General features: G+C 61.2%; 2 non-coding genes across 2 annotated transcripts; both read right to left on the bottom strand.

Moving 5' to 3' along the window:
• Positions 1-2,100: 2,100 nt before the first annotated feature.
• Positions 2,101-2,219, bottom strand: LOC131872756 (5S ribosomal RNA). Its single transcript, XR_009370843.1, has one exon. It is a non-coding gene; the product is annotated as a 5S ribosomal RNA (ribosomal RNA).
• Positions 2,220-10,036: 7,817 nt separating this feature from the next.
• On the bottom strand, positions 10,037-10,155 carry LOC131872754 (5S ribosomal RNA). Its single transcript, XR_009370841.1, has one exon. It is a non-coding gene; the product is annotated as a 5S ribosomal RNA (ribosomal RNA).
• Between the last annotated feature and the right edge of the window lie 5,153 nt (positions 10,156-15,308).

The raw sequence follows: 15,308 nt of genomic DNA, 5'->3' as shown, positions 1-15,308 counted from the left end.
TGCACGAAGTCGGACCCCGGTTTGCCCCGGGTGCGCACCTCGCGTGCACCTTGGTGCGCACACCTTGGCTGGGTTGCGCGGCCTGGTGGGCACCATGGTGCGCACCAAGGAGCGCTCCGAAGTGTGCTCCAAGGTGCGGCGTGCACGAAGTCGGAGCCCGGTTTGCCCCGGGTACGCACCTCGCGTGCACCTTCGCCGGGGTGGGCACCTCGGCTGGGTTGCGCGCCCTGGTGCGCACCAAGGAGCGCTCCGAAGTGTGCTCCAAGGTGCGGCGTGCACGAAGTCGGAGCCCGGTTTGCCCCGGGTGCGCACCTTCGCCGCGGTGCGCACCATGGCGTGCACGAAGTCGGAGCCCGGTTTGCCCCGGGTGCGCACCTCGCGTGCACCTTCGGCGGGGTTGCGCGCCCTGGTGGGCACCATGGTGCGCACCAAGGAGCGCTCCGAAGTGTGCTCCAAGGTGCGGCGTGCACGAAGTCGGAGCCCGGTTTGCCCCGGGTGCGCACCTCGCGTGCACCTTCGGCGGGGTTGCGCGCCCTGGTGGGCACCATGGTGCGCACCAAGGAGCGCTCCGAAGTGTGCTCCAAGGTGCGGCGTGCACGAAGTCGGAGCCCGGTTTGCCCCGGGTGCGCACCTCGCGTGCACCTTCGCCGCGGTGGGCACCATGGCGTGCACGAAGTCGGAGCCCGGTTTGCCCCGGGTGCGCACCTCGCGTGCACCTTCGCCGGGGTGGGCACCTCGGCTGGGTTGCGCGCCCTGGTGCGCACCAAGGAGCGCTCCGAAGTGTGCTCCAAGGTGCGGCGTGCACGAAGTCGGAGCCCGGTTTGCCCCGGGTGCGCACCTCGCGTGCACCTTCGCCAGGGTGGGCACCTCGGTGCGCACACCTTCTCAATGTTTTCTTGCCTTTTCTGGAAATTGGTGAAGGCAGCGCATCAAAGGTGCGCACCTCGGTGTGCTCCGAGGTGCGAACCCGAGAGCGCTCCGAGGTGCCCACGAAGTCGAAAGTCGGGTTAATTGCATTGTTTTCCCCGGGTGCGCTCCGAGGTGCGCAACATCGGCGCGCACCAAGGAGGGCTCCGAAGTGTGCTCCAAGGTGCGCACGATGGCGTGCACCTCTGGTGCGCACGATTCGGAGCTCGGTTTGACCGGGGTGCGCACACCTTGGCTGGGTTGCGCACCTTTTGTGCGCTCCAAGGTGCGCACGAAGTCGGAGCTCGGTTTGCCCCGGGTGCGCACCTTCGCCAGGGTGCGCACCTTGATGCGCACGCCTTGGCTGGGCTGCGCACCTTGGTGGGCGCCATGGTGCGCACCTTTCGTGCGCTCCAAGGTGCGCACGAAGTCGGAGCTCGGTTTGCCCCGGGTGCGCACCTTGGTGGGCGCCATGGTGCACTCCGAGGTGCCCAAGATTGGTGCGCACCAAGGAGCGCTCCGAAGTGCGCTCCAAGGTGCGCGCGAAGTCGAAAGTTGGGTTAATTGTCCGGTTTGCCTCGGGTGCGCACCTTGCGTGCACCTTCGCCAGGGTGGGCGCCTTGGTGCGCACACCTTGGCTGGGCTGCGCACACCTTGGCACCCGCGTTTCCTTCATTTTAAATTTTTTTTTTTTACAATCTCTCAAGTGGGAAATTCTATAATCTCAACTTTTTTTGCCTTTTCAGGAAACTTTTGAATGGAGCGCATCATTGGTGCGCTCCGAAGTGTGCTCCAAAGCTCTCTCCAGCTGCGTGCACCTGCCCCGGCCGCGCACCCGGCCCCGCCCAGCTTCGCTCACCTGTCCCGGGCGTCTGGTGCGGAACCTTAGAGTAAGAAACATCACCGTGCACCTTGGCCAACGTGCGCGACTCGACCGAGCGCGCACTGGCCGAGGTGCACACCGATTTCACCTGGGTGCGCGCGCAGCACCTCGGGCGCACCGGGGTGCGCGCACAACGCCCGGGTTGCACCGTGGCCTGTGTGCTCGGGGCGCCTCGGGTGCGCGCTCGGTGTCGCCCCCGCGCGCGCGGTAGTGCGGGCAGCGCACCCCGGCCCGGCCCGGCCCCGACGAGAACGCAAACGGGCAAAAGGTTTATTCAAATAGCATTGCGATGCCCGGCGAAAAACTAAAAAAGGGTGCAACACTGGGACTTCCCGGGAGGTCACCCATCCCAGTACTACTCCGGCCCAAGCGCGCTTAACTGCGGAGTTCTGATGGGATCCGGTGCACTAACGCTGGTATGATCGCACCCGTTATGAGCTTGTCGCAGTGTGTACTTAGCAAACCGCGACCCACGTGCGAATCCACCCCGGCCACCCACCCCCGTCGAGGTGCACACCCTCCCTCGCGAAGTGCGCCCCGTTCGCCAAGTGTGAGCCCTGCCCGGGTGCGCGCACCTTGCTAGGGCGTCGGGTGTGCACCCGGCCCGGCCTACGTGCGTGCACCTGTAGGGGGCGTCGTGTGCGTGCAGTGTCCCGTCTGCAACGCGGTGCCCACACACCACCTCGGGCGCAACGACCTGCGCTCACATGTGGGCCGAGTGCACCTTGGTGCATGTTCGGGGCGCCTCGGGTGCACGCTCGATCTTGCCCCGGTGCACCAAGGCGCTCGGTTTGCCCCGGGTGCGCACTTGGTGCAAGGTGGGCACCCAAAATAGGGATCAAGCACCAAAACACAAGTTTCGGGATGCAAAATGGGACCCAAGGACCACAAATGCGTTCCAAGACCCATGATGGGTCCACGAGAACAAAAATGTGTTCCGAGACTTAATAAACAAATATTGGGTTTTAGGAGAAGAAACATGCTCTGATGCCCAAAACGAGAATCGACCCCGAAAAGGCCACAGGCCAAAAGTGGGATGCGAGACAAAAAAAAATGGGACCCGAGGACCAAAATTGGGTTCCCAGGTCGAAGACAGGGCAACCGGACAAGAAACGACCTCTAAGGCTCGAAATGAGTCCCGACGACTAAAACTTGACAAGAAGCACCCATCAGGCACCCAACTCGACACCCATGGGATGCCGACCCACCCGGGCTTCCACCTAGCACACCTTGGCACCCACCCACCCTCGCACCCAACCTCGCACCCAACTTAGCACCTTTGAACCCACATTGGCACTCACCCTGACCCTGGCACCTTGGAACCCACATTGGCACTCACCTTGACCCTGGCACCCACCTTTGCACTCACCTTGGGACCCACCCTGGCTCCCACCTCGGCACCCACCCAGACACCCACCTTGGTTCCTTGGCACCCACCTTGGATCCTTGGCACCCACCCCGACACCCACCTTGGCACGCAACTTGGCTACTTGCCACCCACCTTGGCTCCTTGACGCCCACCCCGACAACCACCCCGTGACCTACCCTGGCTAGGGTTGGTGCACACCCACCCTGGTGCCCACCTTGGCACCCACCCTATGACCCACCTTGGCACGCACCTTAGTACCCACCCCGTTACCCACCCTAGGACCCACCCCGTGACCCACCTTGGCCAGGGTGGGTGCCTTGGTGCGCACAACTTGCCTGGGCTGCACACCAGGGCGGGCTCAAGATGGCACCCGCGTTCCGTTTTTTTCACTATCTTTCAAAACGGAAATTTTAAAATCTCATTTTTTTCTTTTTTTTGCCTTTTCTGGAAATTAGTGAAGGCAGCGCATCAAAGGTGCGCAATGCTGGTGCGAACCCGGGAGCGCTCCGATGTGTGCTCCAAGGTGCGGCGTGCACGAAGTCCGAGCCCGGTTTGCCCCGGGTGCGCACCTCGCGTGCACCTTCGCCGGGGTGAGCACCTTGGCTGGGTTGCGCGCCCTGGTGCGTACCAAGGAGCGCTCTGAAGTGTGCTCCAAGGTGCGGCGTGCACGAAGTCGGAGCCCGGTTTGCCCCGGGTGTGCACCTCGGGTGCGCACCTCGCGTGCACCTTCGCTGCGGTGGGCACCTTGGCTGGGTTGCGCGCCTTGGTGGGCACCATGCAGTGCACGAAGTCGGAGCCCGGTTTGCCCCGGGCGCGCACCTCCGCCAGGGTGGGCACCTTGGTGCGCACAACTTGCCTGGGCTGCGCATCAGGAAGGGCTCAAGATGGCACCCGCGTTCCGTTTTTTTCACTATCTTTCAGAACGGAAATTTTAAAATATCGTTTTTTTTTGCCTTTTCTGGAAATTAGTGAAGGCAGCGCATCAAAGGTGCGCAACGCTGGTGCGAACCTGGGAGCGCTCCGATGTGTGCTCCAAGGTGCGGCGTGCACGAAGTCGGAGCCCGGTTTGCCTCGGGTGCGCCCTGGTGGGCACCATGGTGCGCACCAAGGAGCGCTCCGAAGTGTGCTCCAAGGTGCGGCCTGCACGAAGTCGGAGCCCGGTTTGCCCCGGGTGTGCACCTCGGGTGGGCACCTTGGTGCGCATGCCTTGCCTGGGCTGCGCACCAGGGCGGGCTCAAGATGGCACCCGCGTTCCTTTTTTTTCACTATCTTTCAAAACGGAAATTTTAAAATCTCATTTTTTTTTGCCTTTTTCTGGAAATTAGTGAAGGCAGCGCATCAAAGGTGCGCACCTCGCTGCCCACCACGGTGCGCAACGCCGGTGGGCACCCGGGAGTGCTTCGAAGTGTGCTCCAAGGTGCTGCGTGCACGTTGTCGGAGCCCGGTTTGCCCCGGGTGCGCACCTCGCGTGCACCTTCGTCGGGGTGGGCACCTTGGCTTGGTTTGCCCCGGCTGCGCTCCGAAGCGGGGTTATTGGAGCGCCGCCTCTTTTTTTGTCGGAGCGTTTGGTGGGGTTTCTCGCATTGGCTCTTCCGAGGCCCGGTTGCCACCCTGGCGCGCACGAAGTCGGAAGTAGGGTTAATTGCCCGGGTGCGCACCTTTGCCAGGGTGGCACCTTACCTGGGCTGCGCACCAGGGCGGGCTCAAGATGGCACGCGCGTTCCGTTTTTTTCACTATCTTTCAAAACGGAAATTTTAAAATCTCCTTTTTTTTTTGCCTTTTCTGGAAATTAGTGAAGGCAGCGCATCAAAGGTGCGCACCTCGCTGCCCACCTTGGTGTGCTCTGAGGTGCGCACCCGGGAGCGCTACGAAGTGTGCTCCAAGGTGCGGCGTGCACGTTGTCGGAGCCCGGTTTGCCCCGGGTGCGCACCTCGCCTGCACCTTGGCCGGGGTGGGCACCTTGGCTGGGTTTGCCCAGGGTGCGCTCCGAAGCGGGGTTACTGGAGCGCCCCCTCTTTTTTTGTCAGAGAGTTTGGTGGGGTTTCTCGCATTGGCTCTTCCCAGGCCCGGTTGTTGGGTGCGCTCCCACCCTGGCGCGCGCGAAGTTGGAAGTTGGGTTAATTGCCCGGGCGCGCACCTTCGCCAGGGTGGGCACCTTGGTGCGCAAACCTTGGCTGGGCTGCGCACCAGGGCGGGCTCAAGATGGCACCAGCATTCCCTTTTTCTCACTATCTTTCAAAACGGAAATTTTAAAATCTCGTTTTTTTTTTGCCTTTTATGGAAATTAGTGAAGGCATCGCATCAAAGGTGCGCACCTCGCTGCCCACCTTGGTGTGCTCCGAGGTGCCCACCACGGTGCGCAACGCCGGTGCGAACCCGGGAGCGCCCCGATGTGTGCTCCAAGGTGCGGCGTGCACGAAGTCGGACCCCGGTTTGCCCCGGGTGCGCACCTCGCGTGCACCTTGGTGCGCACACCTTGGCTGGGTTGCGCGGCCTGGTGGGCACCATGGTGCGCACCAAGGAGCGCTCCGAAGTGTGCTCCAAGGTGCGGCGTGCACGAAGTCGGAGCCCGGTTTGCCCCGGGTGCGCACCTTCGCCGCGGTGGGCACCATGGCGTGCACGAAGTCGGAGCCCGGTTTGCCCCGGGTGCGCACCTCGCGTGCACCTTCGCCGGGGTGGGCACCTCGGCTGGGTTGCGCGCCCTGGTGCGCACCAAGGAGCGCTCTGAAGTGTGCTCCAAGGTGCGGCGTGCACGAAGTCGGAGCCCCGTTTGCCCCGGGTGTGCACCTCGGGTGCGCACCTCGCGTGCACCTTCGCTGCGGTGGGCACCTTGGCTGGGTTGCGCGCCTTGGTGGGCACCATGCAGTGCACGAAGTCGGAGCCCGGATTGCCCCGGGCGCGCACCTCCGCCAGGGTGGGCACCTTGGTGCGCACAACTTGCCTGGGCTGCGCACCAGGAAGGGCTCAAGATGGCACCCGCGTTCCGTTTTTTTCACTATCTTTCAGAACGGAAATTTTAAAATCTCGTTTTTTTTTGCCTTTTCTGGAAATTAGTGAAGGCAGCGCATCAAAGGTGCGCAACGCTGGTGCGAACCTGGGAGCGCTCCGATGTGTGCTCCAAGGTGCGGCGTGCACGAAGTCGGACCCCGGTTTGCCCCGGGTGCGCACCTCGCGTGCACCTTGGTGCGCACACCTTGGCTGGGTTGCGCGCCCTGGTGGGCACCATGGTGCGCACCAAGGAGCGCTCCGAAGTGTGCTCCAAGGTGCGGCGTGCACGAAGTCGGAGCCCGGTTTGCCCCGGGTGCGCACCTCGCGTGCACCTTCGCCGCGGTGGGCACCATGGCGTGCACGAAGTCGGAGCCCGGTTTGCCCCGGGTGCGCACCTCGCGTGCACCTTCGCCGGGGTGGGCACCTTGGTGTGCAGACCTTGGCTGGGTTGCGCGCCCTGGTGGGCACCATGGTGCGCACCAAGGAGCGCTCCGAAGTGTGCTCCAAGGTGCGGCCTGCACGAAGTCGGAGCCCGGTTTGCCCCGGGTGTGCACCTCGGGTGGGCACCTTGGTGCGCATGCCTTGCCTGGGCTGCGCACCAGGGCGGGCTCAAGATGGCACCCGCGTTCCTTTTTTTTCACTATCTTTCAAAACGGAAATTTTAAAATCTCATTTTTTTTTGCCTTTTTCTGGAAATTAGTGAAGGCAGCGCATCAAAGGTGCGCACCTCGCTGCCCACCACGGTGCGCAACGCCGGTGGGCACCCGGGAGTGCTTCGAAGTGTGCTCCAAGGTGCTGCGTGCACGTTGTCGGAGCCCGGTTTGCCCCGGGTGCGCACCTCGCGTGCACCTTCGTCGGGGTGGGCACCTTGGCTGGGTTTGCCCCGGCTGCGCTCCGAAGCGGGGTTATTGGAGCGCCGCCTCTTTTTTTGTCGGAGCGTTTGGTGGGGTTTCTCGCATTGGCTCTTCCGAGGCCCGGTTGCCACCCTGGCGCGCACGAAGTCGGAAGTAGGGTTAATTGCCCGGGTGCGCACCTTTGCCAGGGTGGGCACCTTACCTGGGCTGCGCACCAGGGCGGGCTCAAGATGGCACGCGCGTTCCGTTTTTTTCACTATCTTTCAAAACGGAAATTTTAAAATCTCCTTTTTTTTTTGCCTTTTCTGGAAATTAGTGAAGGCAGCGCATCAAAGGTGCGCACCTCGCTGCCCACCTTGGTGTGCTCTGAGGTGCGCACCCGGGAGCGCTACGAAGTGTGCTCCAAGGTGCGGCGTGCACGTTGTCGGAGCCCGGTTTGCCCCGGGTGCGCACCTCGCCTGCACCTTGGCCGGGGTGGGCACCTTGGCTGGGTTTGCCCAGGGTGCGCTCCGAAGCGGGGTTACTGGAGCGCCCCCTCTTTTTTTGTCAGAGCGTTTGGTGGGGTTTCTCGCATTGGCTCTTCCCAGGCCCGGTTGTTGGGTGCGCTCCCACCCTGGCGCGCGCGAAGTTGGAAGTTGGATTAATTGCCCGGGCGCGCACCTTCGCCAGGGTGGGCACCTTGGTGCGCACACCTTGGCTGGGCTGCGCACCAGGGCGGGCTCAAGATGGCACCAGCATTCCCTTTTTCTCACTATCTTTCAAAACGGAAATTTTAAAATCTCGTTTTTTTTTTGCCTTTTATGGAAATTAGTGAAGGCATCGCATCAAAGGTGCGCACCTCGCTGCCCACCTTGGTGTGCTCCGAGGTGCCCACCACGGTGCGCAACGCCGGTGCGAACCCGGGAGCGCCCCGATGTGTGCTCCAAGGTGCGGCGTGCACGAAGTCGGACCCCGGTTTGCCCCGGGTGCGCACCTCGCGTGCACCTTGGTGCGCACACCTTGGCTGGGTTGCGCGGCCTGGTGGGCACCATGGTGCGCACCAAGGAGCGCTCCGAAGTGTGCTCCAAGGTGCGGCGTGCACGAAGTCGGAGCCCGGTTTGCCCCGGGTACGCACCTCGCGTGCACCTTCGCCGGGGTGGGCACCTCGGCTGGGTTGCGCGCCCTGGTGCGCACCAAGGAGCGCTCCGAAGTGTGCTCCAAGGTGCGGCGTGCACGAAGTCGGAGCCCGGTTTGCCCCGGGTGCGCACCTTCGCCGCGGTGCGCACCATGGCGTGCACGAAGTCGGAGCCCGGTTTGCCCCGGGTGCGCACCTCGCGTGCACCTTCGGCGGGGTTGCGCGCCCTGGTGGGCACCATGGTGCGCACCAAGGAGCGCTCCGAAGTGTGCTCCAAGGTGCGGCGTGCACGAAGTCGGAGCCCGGTTTGCCCCGGGTGCGCACCTCGCGTGCACCTTCGGCGGGGTTGCGCGCCCTGGTGGGCACCATGGTGCGCACCAAGGAGCGCTCCGAAGTGTGCTCCAAGGTGCGGCGTGCACGAAGTCGGAGCCCGGTTTGCCCCGGGTGCGCACCTCGCGTGCACCTTCGCCGCGGTGGGCACCATGGCGTGCACGAAGTCGGAGCCCGGTTTGCCCCGGGTGCGCACCTCGCGTGCACCTTCGCCGGGGTGGGCACCTCGGCTGGGTTGCGCGCCCTGGTGCGCACCAAGGAGCGCTCCGAAGTGTGCTCCAAGGTGCGGCGTGCACGAAGTCGGAGCCCGGTTTGCCCCGGGTGCGCACCTCGCGTGCACCTTCGCCAGGGTGGGCACCTCGGTGCGCACACCTTCTCAATGTTTTCTTGCCTTTTCTGGAAATTGGTGAAGGCAGCGCATCAAAGGTGCGCACCTCGGTGTGCTCCGAGGTGCGAACCCGAGAGCGCTCCGAGGTGCCCACGAAGTCGAAAGTCGGGTTAATTGCATTGTTTTCCCCGGGTGCGCTCCGAGGTGCGCAACATCGGCGCGCACCAAGGAGGGCTCCGAAGTGTGCTCCAAGGTGCGCACGATGGCGTGCACCTCTGGTGCGCACGATTCGGAGCTCGGTTTGACCGGGGTGCGCACACCTTGGCTGGGTTGCGCACCTTTTGTGCGCTCCAAGGTGCGCACGAAGTCGGAGCTCGGTTTGCCCCGGGTGCGCACCTTCGCCAGGGTGCGCACCTTGATGCGCACGCCTTGGCTGGGCTGCGCACCTTGGTGGGCGCCATGGTGCGCACCTTTCGTGCGCTCCAAGGTGCGCACGAAGTCGGAGCTCGGTTTGCCCCGGGTGCGCACCTTGGTGGGCGCCATGGTGCACTCCGAGGTGCCCAAGATTGGTGCGCACCAAGGAGCGCTCCGAAGTGCGCTCCAAGGTGCGCGCGAAGTCGAAAGTTGGGTTAATTGTCCGGTTTGCCTCGGGTGCGCACCTTGCGTGCACCTTCGCCAGGGTGGGCGCCTTGGTGCGCACACCTTGGCTGGGCTGCGCACACCTTGGCACCCGCGTTTCCTTCATTTTAAATTTTTTTTTTTTACAATCTCTCAAGTGGGAAATTCTATAATCTCAACTTTTTTTGCCTTTTCAGGAAACTTTTGAATGGAGCGCATCATTGGTGCGCTCCGAAGTGTGCTCCAAAGCTCTCTCCAGCTGCGTGCACCTGCCCCGGCCGCGCACCCGGCCCCGCCCAGCTTCGCTCACCTGTCCCGGGCGTCTGGTGCGGAACCTTAGAGTAAGAAACATCACCGTGCACCTTGGCCAACGTGCGCGACTCGACCGAGCGCGCACTGGCCGAGGTGCACACCGATTTCACCTGGGTGCGCGCGCAGCACCTCGGGCGCACCGGGGTGCGCGCACAACGCCCGGGTTGCACCGTGGCCTGTGTGCTCGGGGTGCCTCGGGTGCGCGCTCGGTGTCGCCCCCGCGCGCGCGGTAGTGCGGGCAGCGCACCCCGGCCCGGCCCGGCCCCGACGAGAACGCAAACGGGCAAAAGGTTTATTCAAATAGCATTGCGACGCCCGGCGAAAAACTAAAAAAGGGTGCAACACCGGGACTTCCCGGGAGGTCACCCATCCCAGTACTACTCCGGCCCAAGCGCGCTTAACTGCGGAGTTCTGATGGGATCCGGTGCACTAATGCTGGTATGATCGCACCCGTTATGAGCTTGTCGCAGTGTGTACTTAGCAAACCGCGACCCACGTGCGAATCCACCCCGGCCACCCACCCCCGTCGAGGTGCACACCCTCCCTCGCGAAGTGCGCCCCGTTCGCCAAGTGTGAGCCCTGCCCGGGTGCGCGCACCTTGCTAGGGCGTCGGGTGTGCACCCGGCCCGGCCTACGTGCGTGCACCTGGAGGGGGCGTCGTGTGCGTGCAGTGTCCCGTCTGCAACGCGGTGCCCACACACCACCTCGGGCGCAACGACCTGCGCTCACATGTGGGCCGAGTGCACCTTGGTGCATGTTCGGGGCGCCTCGGGTGCACGCTCGATCTTGCCCCGGTGCACCAAGGCGCTCGGTTTGCCCCGGGTGCGCACTTGGTGCAAGGTGGGCACCCAAAATAGGGATCAAGCACCAAAACACAAGTTTCGGGATGCAAAATGGGACCCAAGGACCACAAATGCGTTCCAAGACCCATGATGGGTCCACGAGAACAAAAATGTGTTCCGAGACTTAATAAACAAATATTGGGTTTTAGGAGAAGAAACATGCTCTGATGCCCAAAACGAGAATCGACCCCGAAAAGGCCACAGGCCAAAAGTGGGATGCGAGACAAAAAAAAATGGGACCCGAGGACCAAAATTGGGTTCCCAGGTCGAAGACAGGGCAACCGGACAAGAAACGACCTCTAAGGCTCGAAATGAGTCCCGACGACTAAAACTTGACAAGAAGCACCCATCAGGCACCCAACTCGACACCCATGGGATGCCGACCCACCCGGGCTTCCACCTAGCACACCTTGGCACCCACCCACCCTCGCACCCAACCTCGCACCCAACTTAGCACCTTTGAACCCACATTGGCACTCACCCTGACCCTGGCACCTTGGAACCCACATTGGCACTCACCTTGACCCTGGCACCCACCTTTGCACTCACCTTGGGACCCACCCTGGCTCCCACCTCGGCACCCACCCAGACACCCACCTTGGTTCCTTGGCACCCACCTTGGATCCTTGGCACCCACCCCGACACCCACCTTGGCACGCAACTTGGCTACTTGCCACCCACCTTGGCTCCTTGACGCCCACCCCGACAACCACCCCGTGACCTACCCTGGCTAGGGTTGGTGCACACCCACCCTGGTGCCCACCTTGGCACCCACCCTATGACCCACCTTGGCACGCACCTTAGTACCCACCCCGTTACCCACCCTAGGACCCACCCCGTGACCCACCTTGGCCAGGGTGGGTGCACCCACCCTGGTGCCCACCTTGGCACCCACCCATCCTAGCACCCAGCCTGTGACCGGGCTTGGAACCCAACCTTGCACCCGCACCCGTCTTGGCCAGTGTGGGTGCGCACCCATCCTGGCACCCACGTTGTGACACACCCTTTAACCCACGCACCCTAGCACCCACGTTGGCACCCACCTTGGAACCCAACCTAGCAACTTGGCACCCACCCCGTGACCCACCTTGGCATCCACCATAGCAGTCGCCGACTTGGCACCCACCTCGGCACCCACCTTGACACTTGTGGACCCACCTTGCCACTCACCCTAGCATCGACCCATCCTAGCACCCACCCTGGCACCTTTGCACCCTAGCACTCACCCATCCTAGCACCTAACCTGTGACCCACCTTGACACTCACCCTCGCACCCACCTTGGAACCCAACCTAGCACCCACCCACCCTGACACCAACCCTAGCACCTACCCACCCTTGCACCCACCCTGTGACCCATCTTGGCACCCACCCATCCTACCACTCAACCTATCACCCACCTTCTCACCCACCTTGGCATCCACCTTAGCACCCACCCACACTGGCACCTTGGCACCCACCTCGGGCAAGGTGGGTGCACACCCACCCTGGCACCCAATTTAGAACCCACCGAGCATGTTACCCACCTTGGCACCCACATTGCAGCCCACCCTAGTACCCACCCTATGACCCACATTGGCATCCACACCCTAGCACCCAGGCACCTCGACACCCGCCTTGACACCCACCCTAGCACTGAACCTGTGACCCACCTTGGAACTCACCCTAGAACCCACCCACCCTGTGAACCACCTTGGCATCCACCTTAGCACCCACCCACCTTGGCACCCACTCTAGCACTCACCCATCCTAACACCCAACTTGTTACCCACCTTGGCACCCGCCCTCGCGTCCACCTTGAAACCCACCCTAGCACCCACCCACGCAGGAGCCCACCTTGGCACCCAACCTAACACCCACGCATCCTGGCACCCAACTTGTGACCCACCTTGGAACCCACCCTAGTACCCACCTTTGAACCCACTATATCACCAACCCACCTTGGCACCCACCCTATGACCCTCTTTGGAATCCACCCTAGCACGCACCCACCCTGGCACCCACCATGGAGCGCACCCTAGCACCCACCCACCTCGGCACGCACCTCAACACCCACCTTGGTGTGCGCACTGCGCCAACCTCTCAAAGACCCTATGTGGTGCGCTCCAAAGTGTACACCTTTGGTGCGCTCCAAGGTGCGCACCTTTGGTGCACACCGAGGTGCACACCAAAGTGTGCACCGAGGTGAGCACCAAAGTGCACTCCAGGGTGCACACCAAGGCGTGCACCTTTGGTGCGGTCAATGCAAACGAATTCGGAAGTTGGGGTCGATGTCCTAATCGCTGCTGCAGACTACACGTATGAGAATCGGACAAATAGCTTTATATAGGGGAGGTGTTGCGTTTGATGGGTCGACTCCCCTGGTTGTGTGCACTGCACCAACTTCAAAGACCCTGTCTTGTTTAAGAAGTCAAAAGTTGGGGTGGATGTCCTAATCATTGCTGCAGTCTACGCATGTATGAGAATCAGACAAATAGCTTATATAGGGGAGGTGTTGCATTCGGTGGGTTGACTCCCCTGGTTGTGCGCACTGCGCCAACCTCAAAGACCCCGCATAGCAGAAGAAGTCGGAAGTCGGATTTTGGTGAGCACCAAGGCGTGCACCTTTGGTGCGGTCAACGCAGACGAATTCAGAAGTTGGGGTGGATGTCCTAATCGTTGTTGCAGGCTACACATGTATGAGAATCAGACAAATAGCTTATATAGGGGAGGTGTTGGGTTTGATGGGTCAACTCCCTTGGTTGTGCGCATTACGCCAACCTCAAAGACCTTGTTTTCGTTAAGAAGTCAAAAGTTGGGGTCAATGTCCTAATGGCTCCTGCAGGCTACACATGTATGAGAATCGGACAAATAGCTTATATAGGGGAGGTGTTGGGTTTGATGGGTCGACTCCCCTGGTTGTGCGCATTACGTCAACCTCAAAGACCTTGTTTTCGTTAAGAAGTCAAAAGTTGGGGTCGATGTCCTAATTGCTCCTGTAGACTACACATGTATGAGAATCAGACAAATAGCTTATATAGGGGAGGTGTTGGGTTTGATGGGTTGACTCCCCTAGTTGTTCGCATTACACCAACCTCAAAGACCTTGTTTTCGTTTAGAAGCCGAAAGTTGGGGTCGATGTCCTAATTGCTCCTGCAGGCTACGCATGTATGAGAATCAGACAAATAGCTTATATAGGGGAGGTGTTGGGTTTGATGGGTCGACTCCCCTGGTTGTGCGCATTGCGCCAACCTCAAAGACCCTGCATTGCGGATGAAGTCGAAAGTCAGAGTTTGGTGTGCTACAAGGTGTGGTCGAAGGTGCTCACCTAGGTGTGCACCTTTGGAGCACAGGAAAAGTGCCCTCCAAAAGTGCGCACCTTTGGAGTGCACAAAAGTGCCCTCCAAAAGTGCGCACCTTTGGAGCGCAGAAAAGTGCCCTCCAAAAAGTGCCCTCCAAAAGTGCGCACCTTTGGAGCGCAGAAAAGTGCCCTCCAAAAAGTGCCCTCCAAAAGTGCGCACCTTTGGAGCGCAGAAAAGTGCCCTCCAAAAAGTGCCCTCCAAAAGTGCGCACCTTTGGAGCGCAGAAAAGTGCCCTCCAAAAAGTGCCCTCCAAAAGTGCGCACCTTTGGAGCGCAGAAAAGTGCCCTCCAAAAAGTGCCCTCCAAAAGTGCGCACCTTTGGAGCGCAGAAAAGTGCCCTCCAAAAAGTGCCCTCCAAAAGTGCGCACCTTTGGAGCGCAGAAAAGTGCCCTCCAAAAAGTGCCCTCCAAAAGTGCGCACCTTTGGAGCGCAGAAAAGTGCCCTCCAAAAAGTGCCCTCCAAAAGTGCGCACCTTTGGAGCGCAGAAAAGTGCCCTCCAAAAAGTGCCCTCCAAAAGTGCGCACCTTTGGAGCGCAGAAAAGTGCCCTCCAAAAAGTGCCCTCCAAAAGTGCGCACCTTTGGAGCGCAGAAAAGTGCCCTCCAAAAGTGCGCACTTTTGGTGCGCACCAAGGCGCTGGTTCGGTCGTTGCAGGCGAGTTCGGAAGTTGGGGTCGATGTCCTGAGCGGAGGTGCAAACTACACAGGTGTCGGAATCGGACAAATAGCTTATATAGGGGAGGTGTATGCTTCGATGGGTCGACTCCCCAGGTTGAGCGCACCGCGCCAACCTCAAAGACCCTACGGTATGGATGAAGTCGGAAGTTGGGTCCGATGACCGATTCGATTAGTAGGTATGCTCATGAGGTCGGAATTTGGGTCCGATGACCTGCCATGTGCAGGAAGGCGAATGTTGACACTGTGCGTTGCAAGGTGCACACCAAGGCGCTGGTGCGGTCTTTTTAGTCGAGTTCGGAAGTTGGGGTCGATGTCCTGATCGGAGGTGCAAGCTACACAGGTGTGGGAATCGGACAAATAGCTTATATAGGGGAGGTGTATGCTTCGTTGGGTCGACTCCCCGGGTTGAGCGCACCGCGCCAACCTCAAAGACCCTACGGTATGGATGAAGTCGGAAGTTGGGTCCGATGACCGATTCGATATGTAGGCATACTCGCGAGGTCGGAATTTGGGTCCGATGACCTGCCACGTGCAGGAAGGCGAATGTTGGCACTGTGCGTTGCAAGGTGCGCACCAAGGCGCTGGTTCGGTCGTTGGAGGCGAGTTCGGAAGTTGGGGTCGATGTCTTGATCGGAGGTGCAAACTACACAGGTGTGGGAATCGGACAAATAGCTTATATAGGGGAGGTGTATGCTTCGTTGGGTCGACTCCCCGGGTTGAGCGCACCGCGCCAACCTCAAAGACCCTACG

This window comes from Cryptomeria japonica, unplaced genomic scaffold (assembly GCF_030272615.1).
Source record: "Cryptomeria japonica unplaced genomic scaffold, Sugi_1.0 HiC_scaffold_755, whole genome shotgun sequence".
In the NCBI taxonomy this organism is placed as follows: domain Eukaryota; kingdom Viridiplantae; phylum Streptophyta; class Pinopsida; order Cupressales; family Cupressaceae; genus Cryptomeria; species Cryptomeria japonica.
The sequence above is the reverse complement of the archived record's forward strand: the minus strand, read 5'-3'. Positions and strand labels throughout refer to the sequence as shown.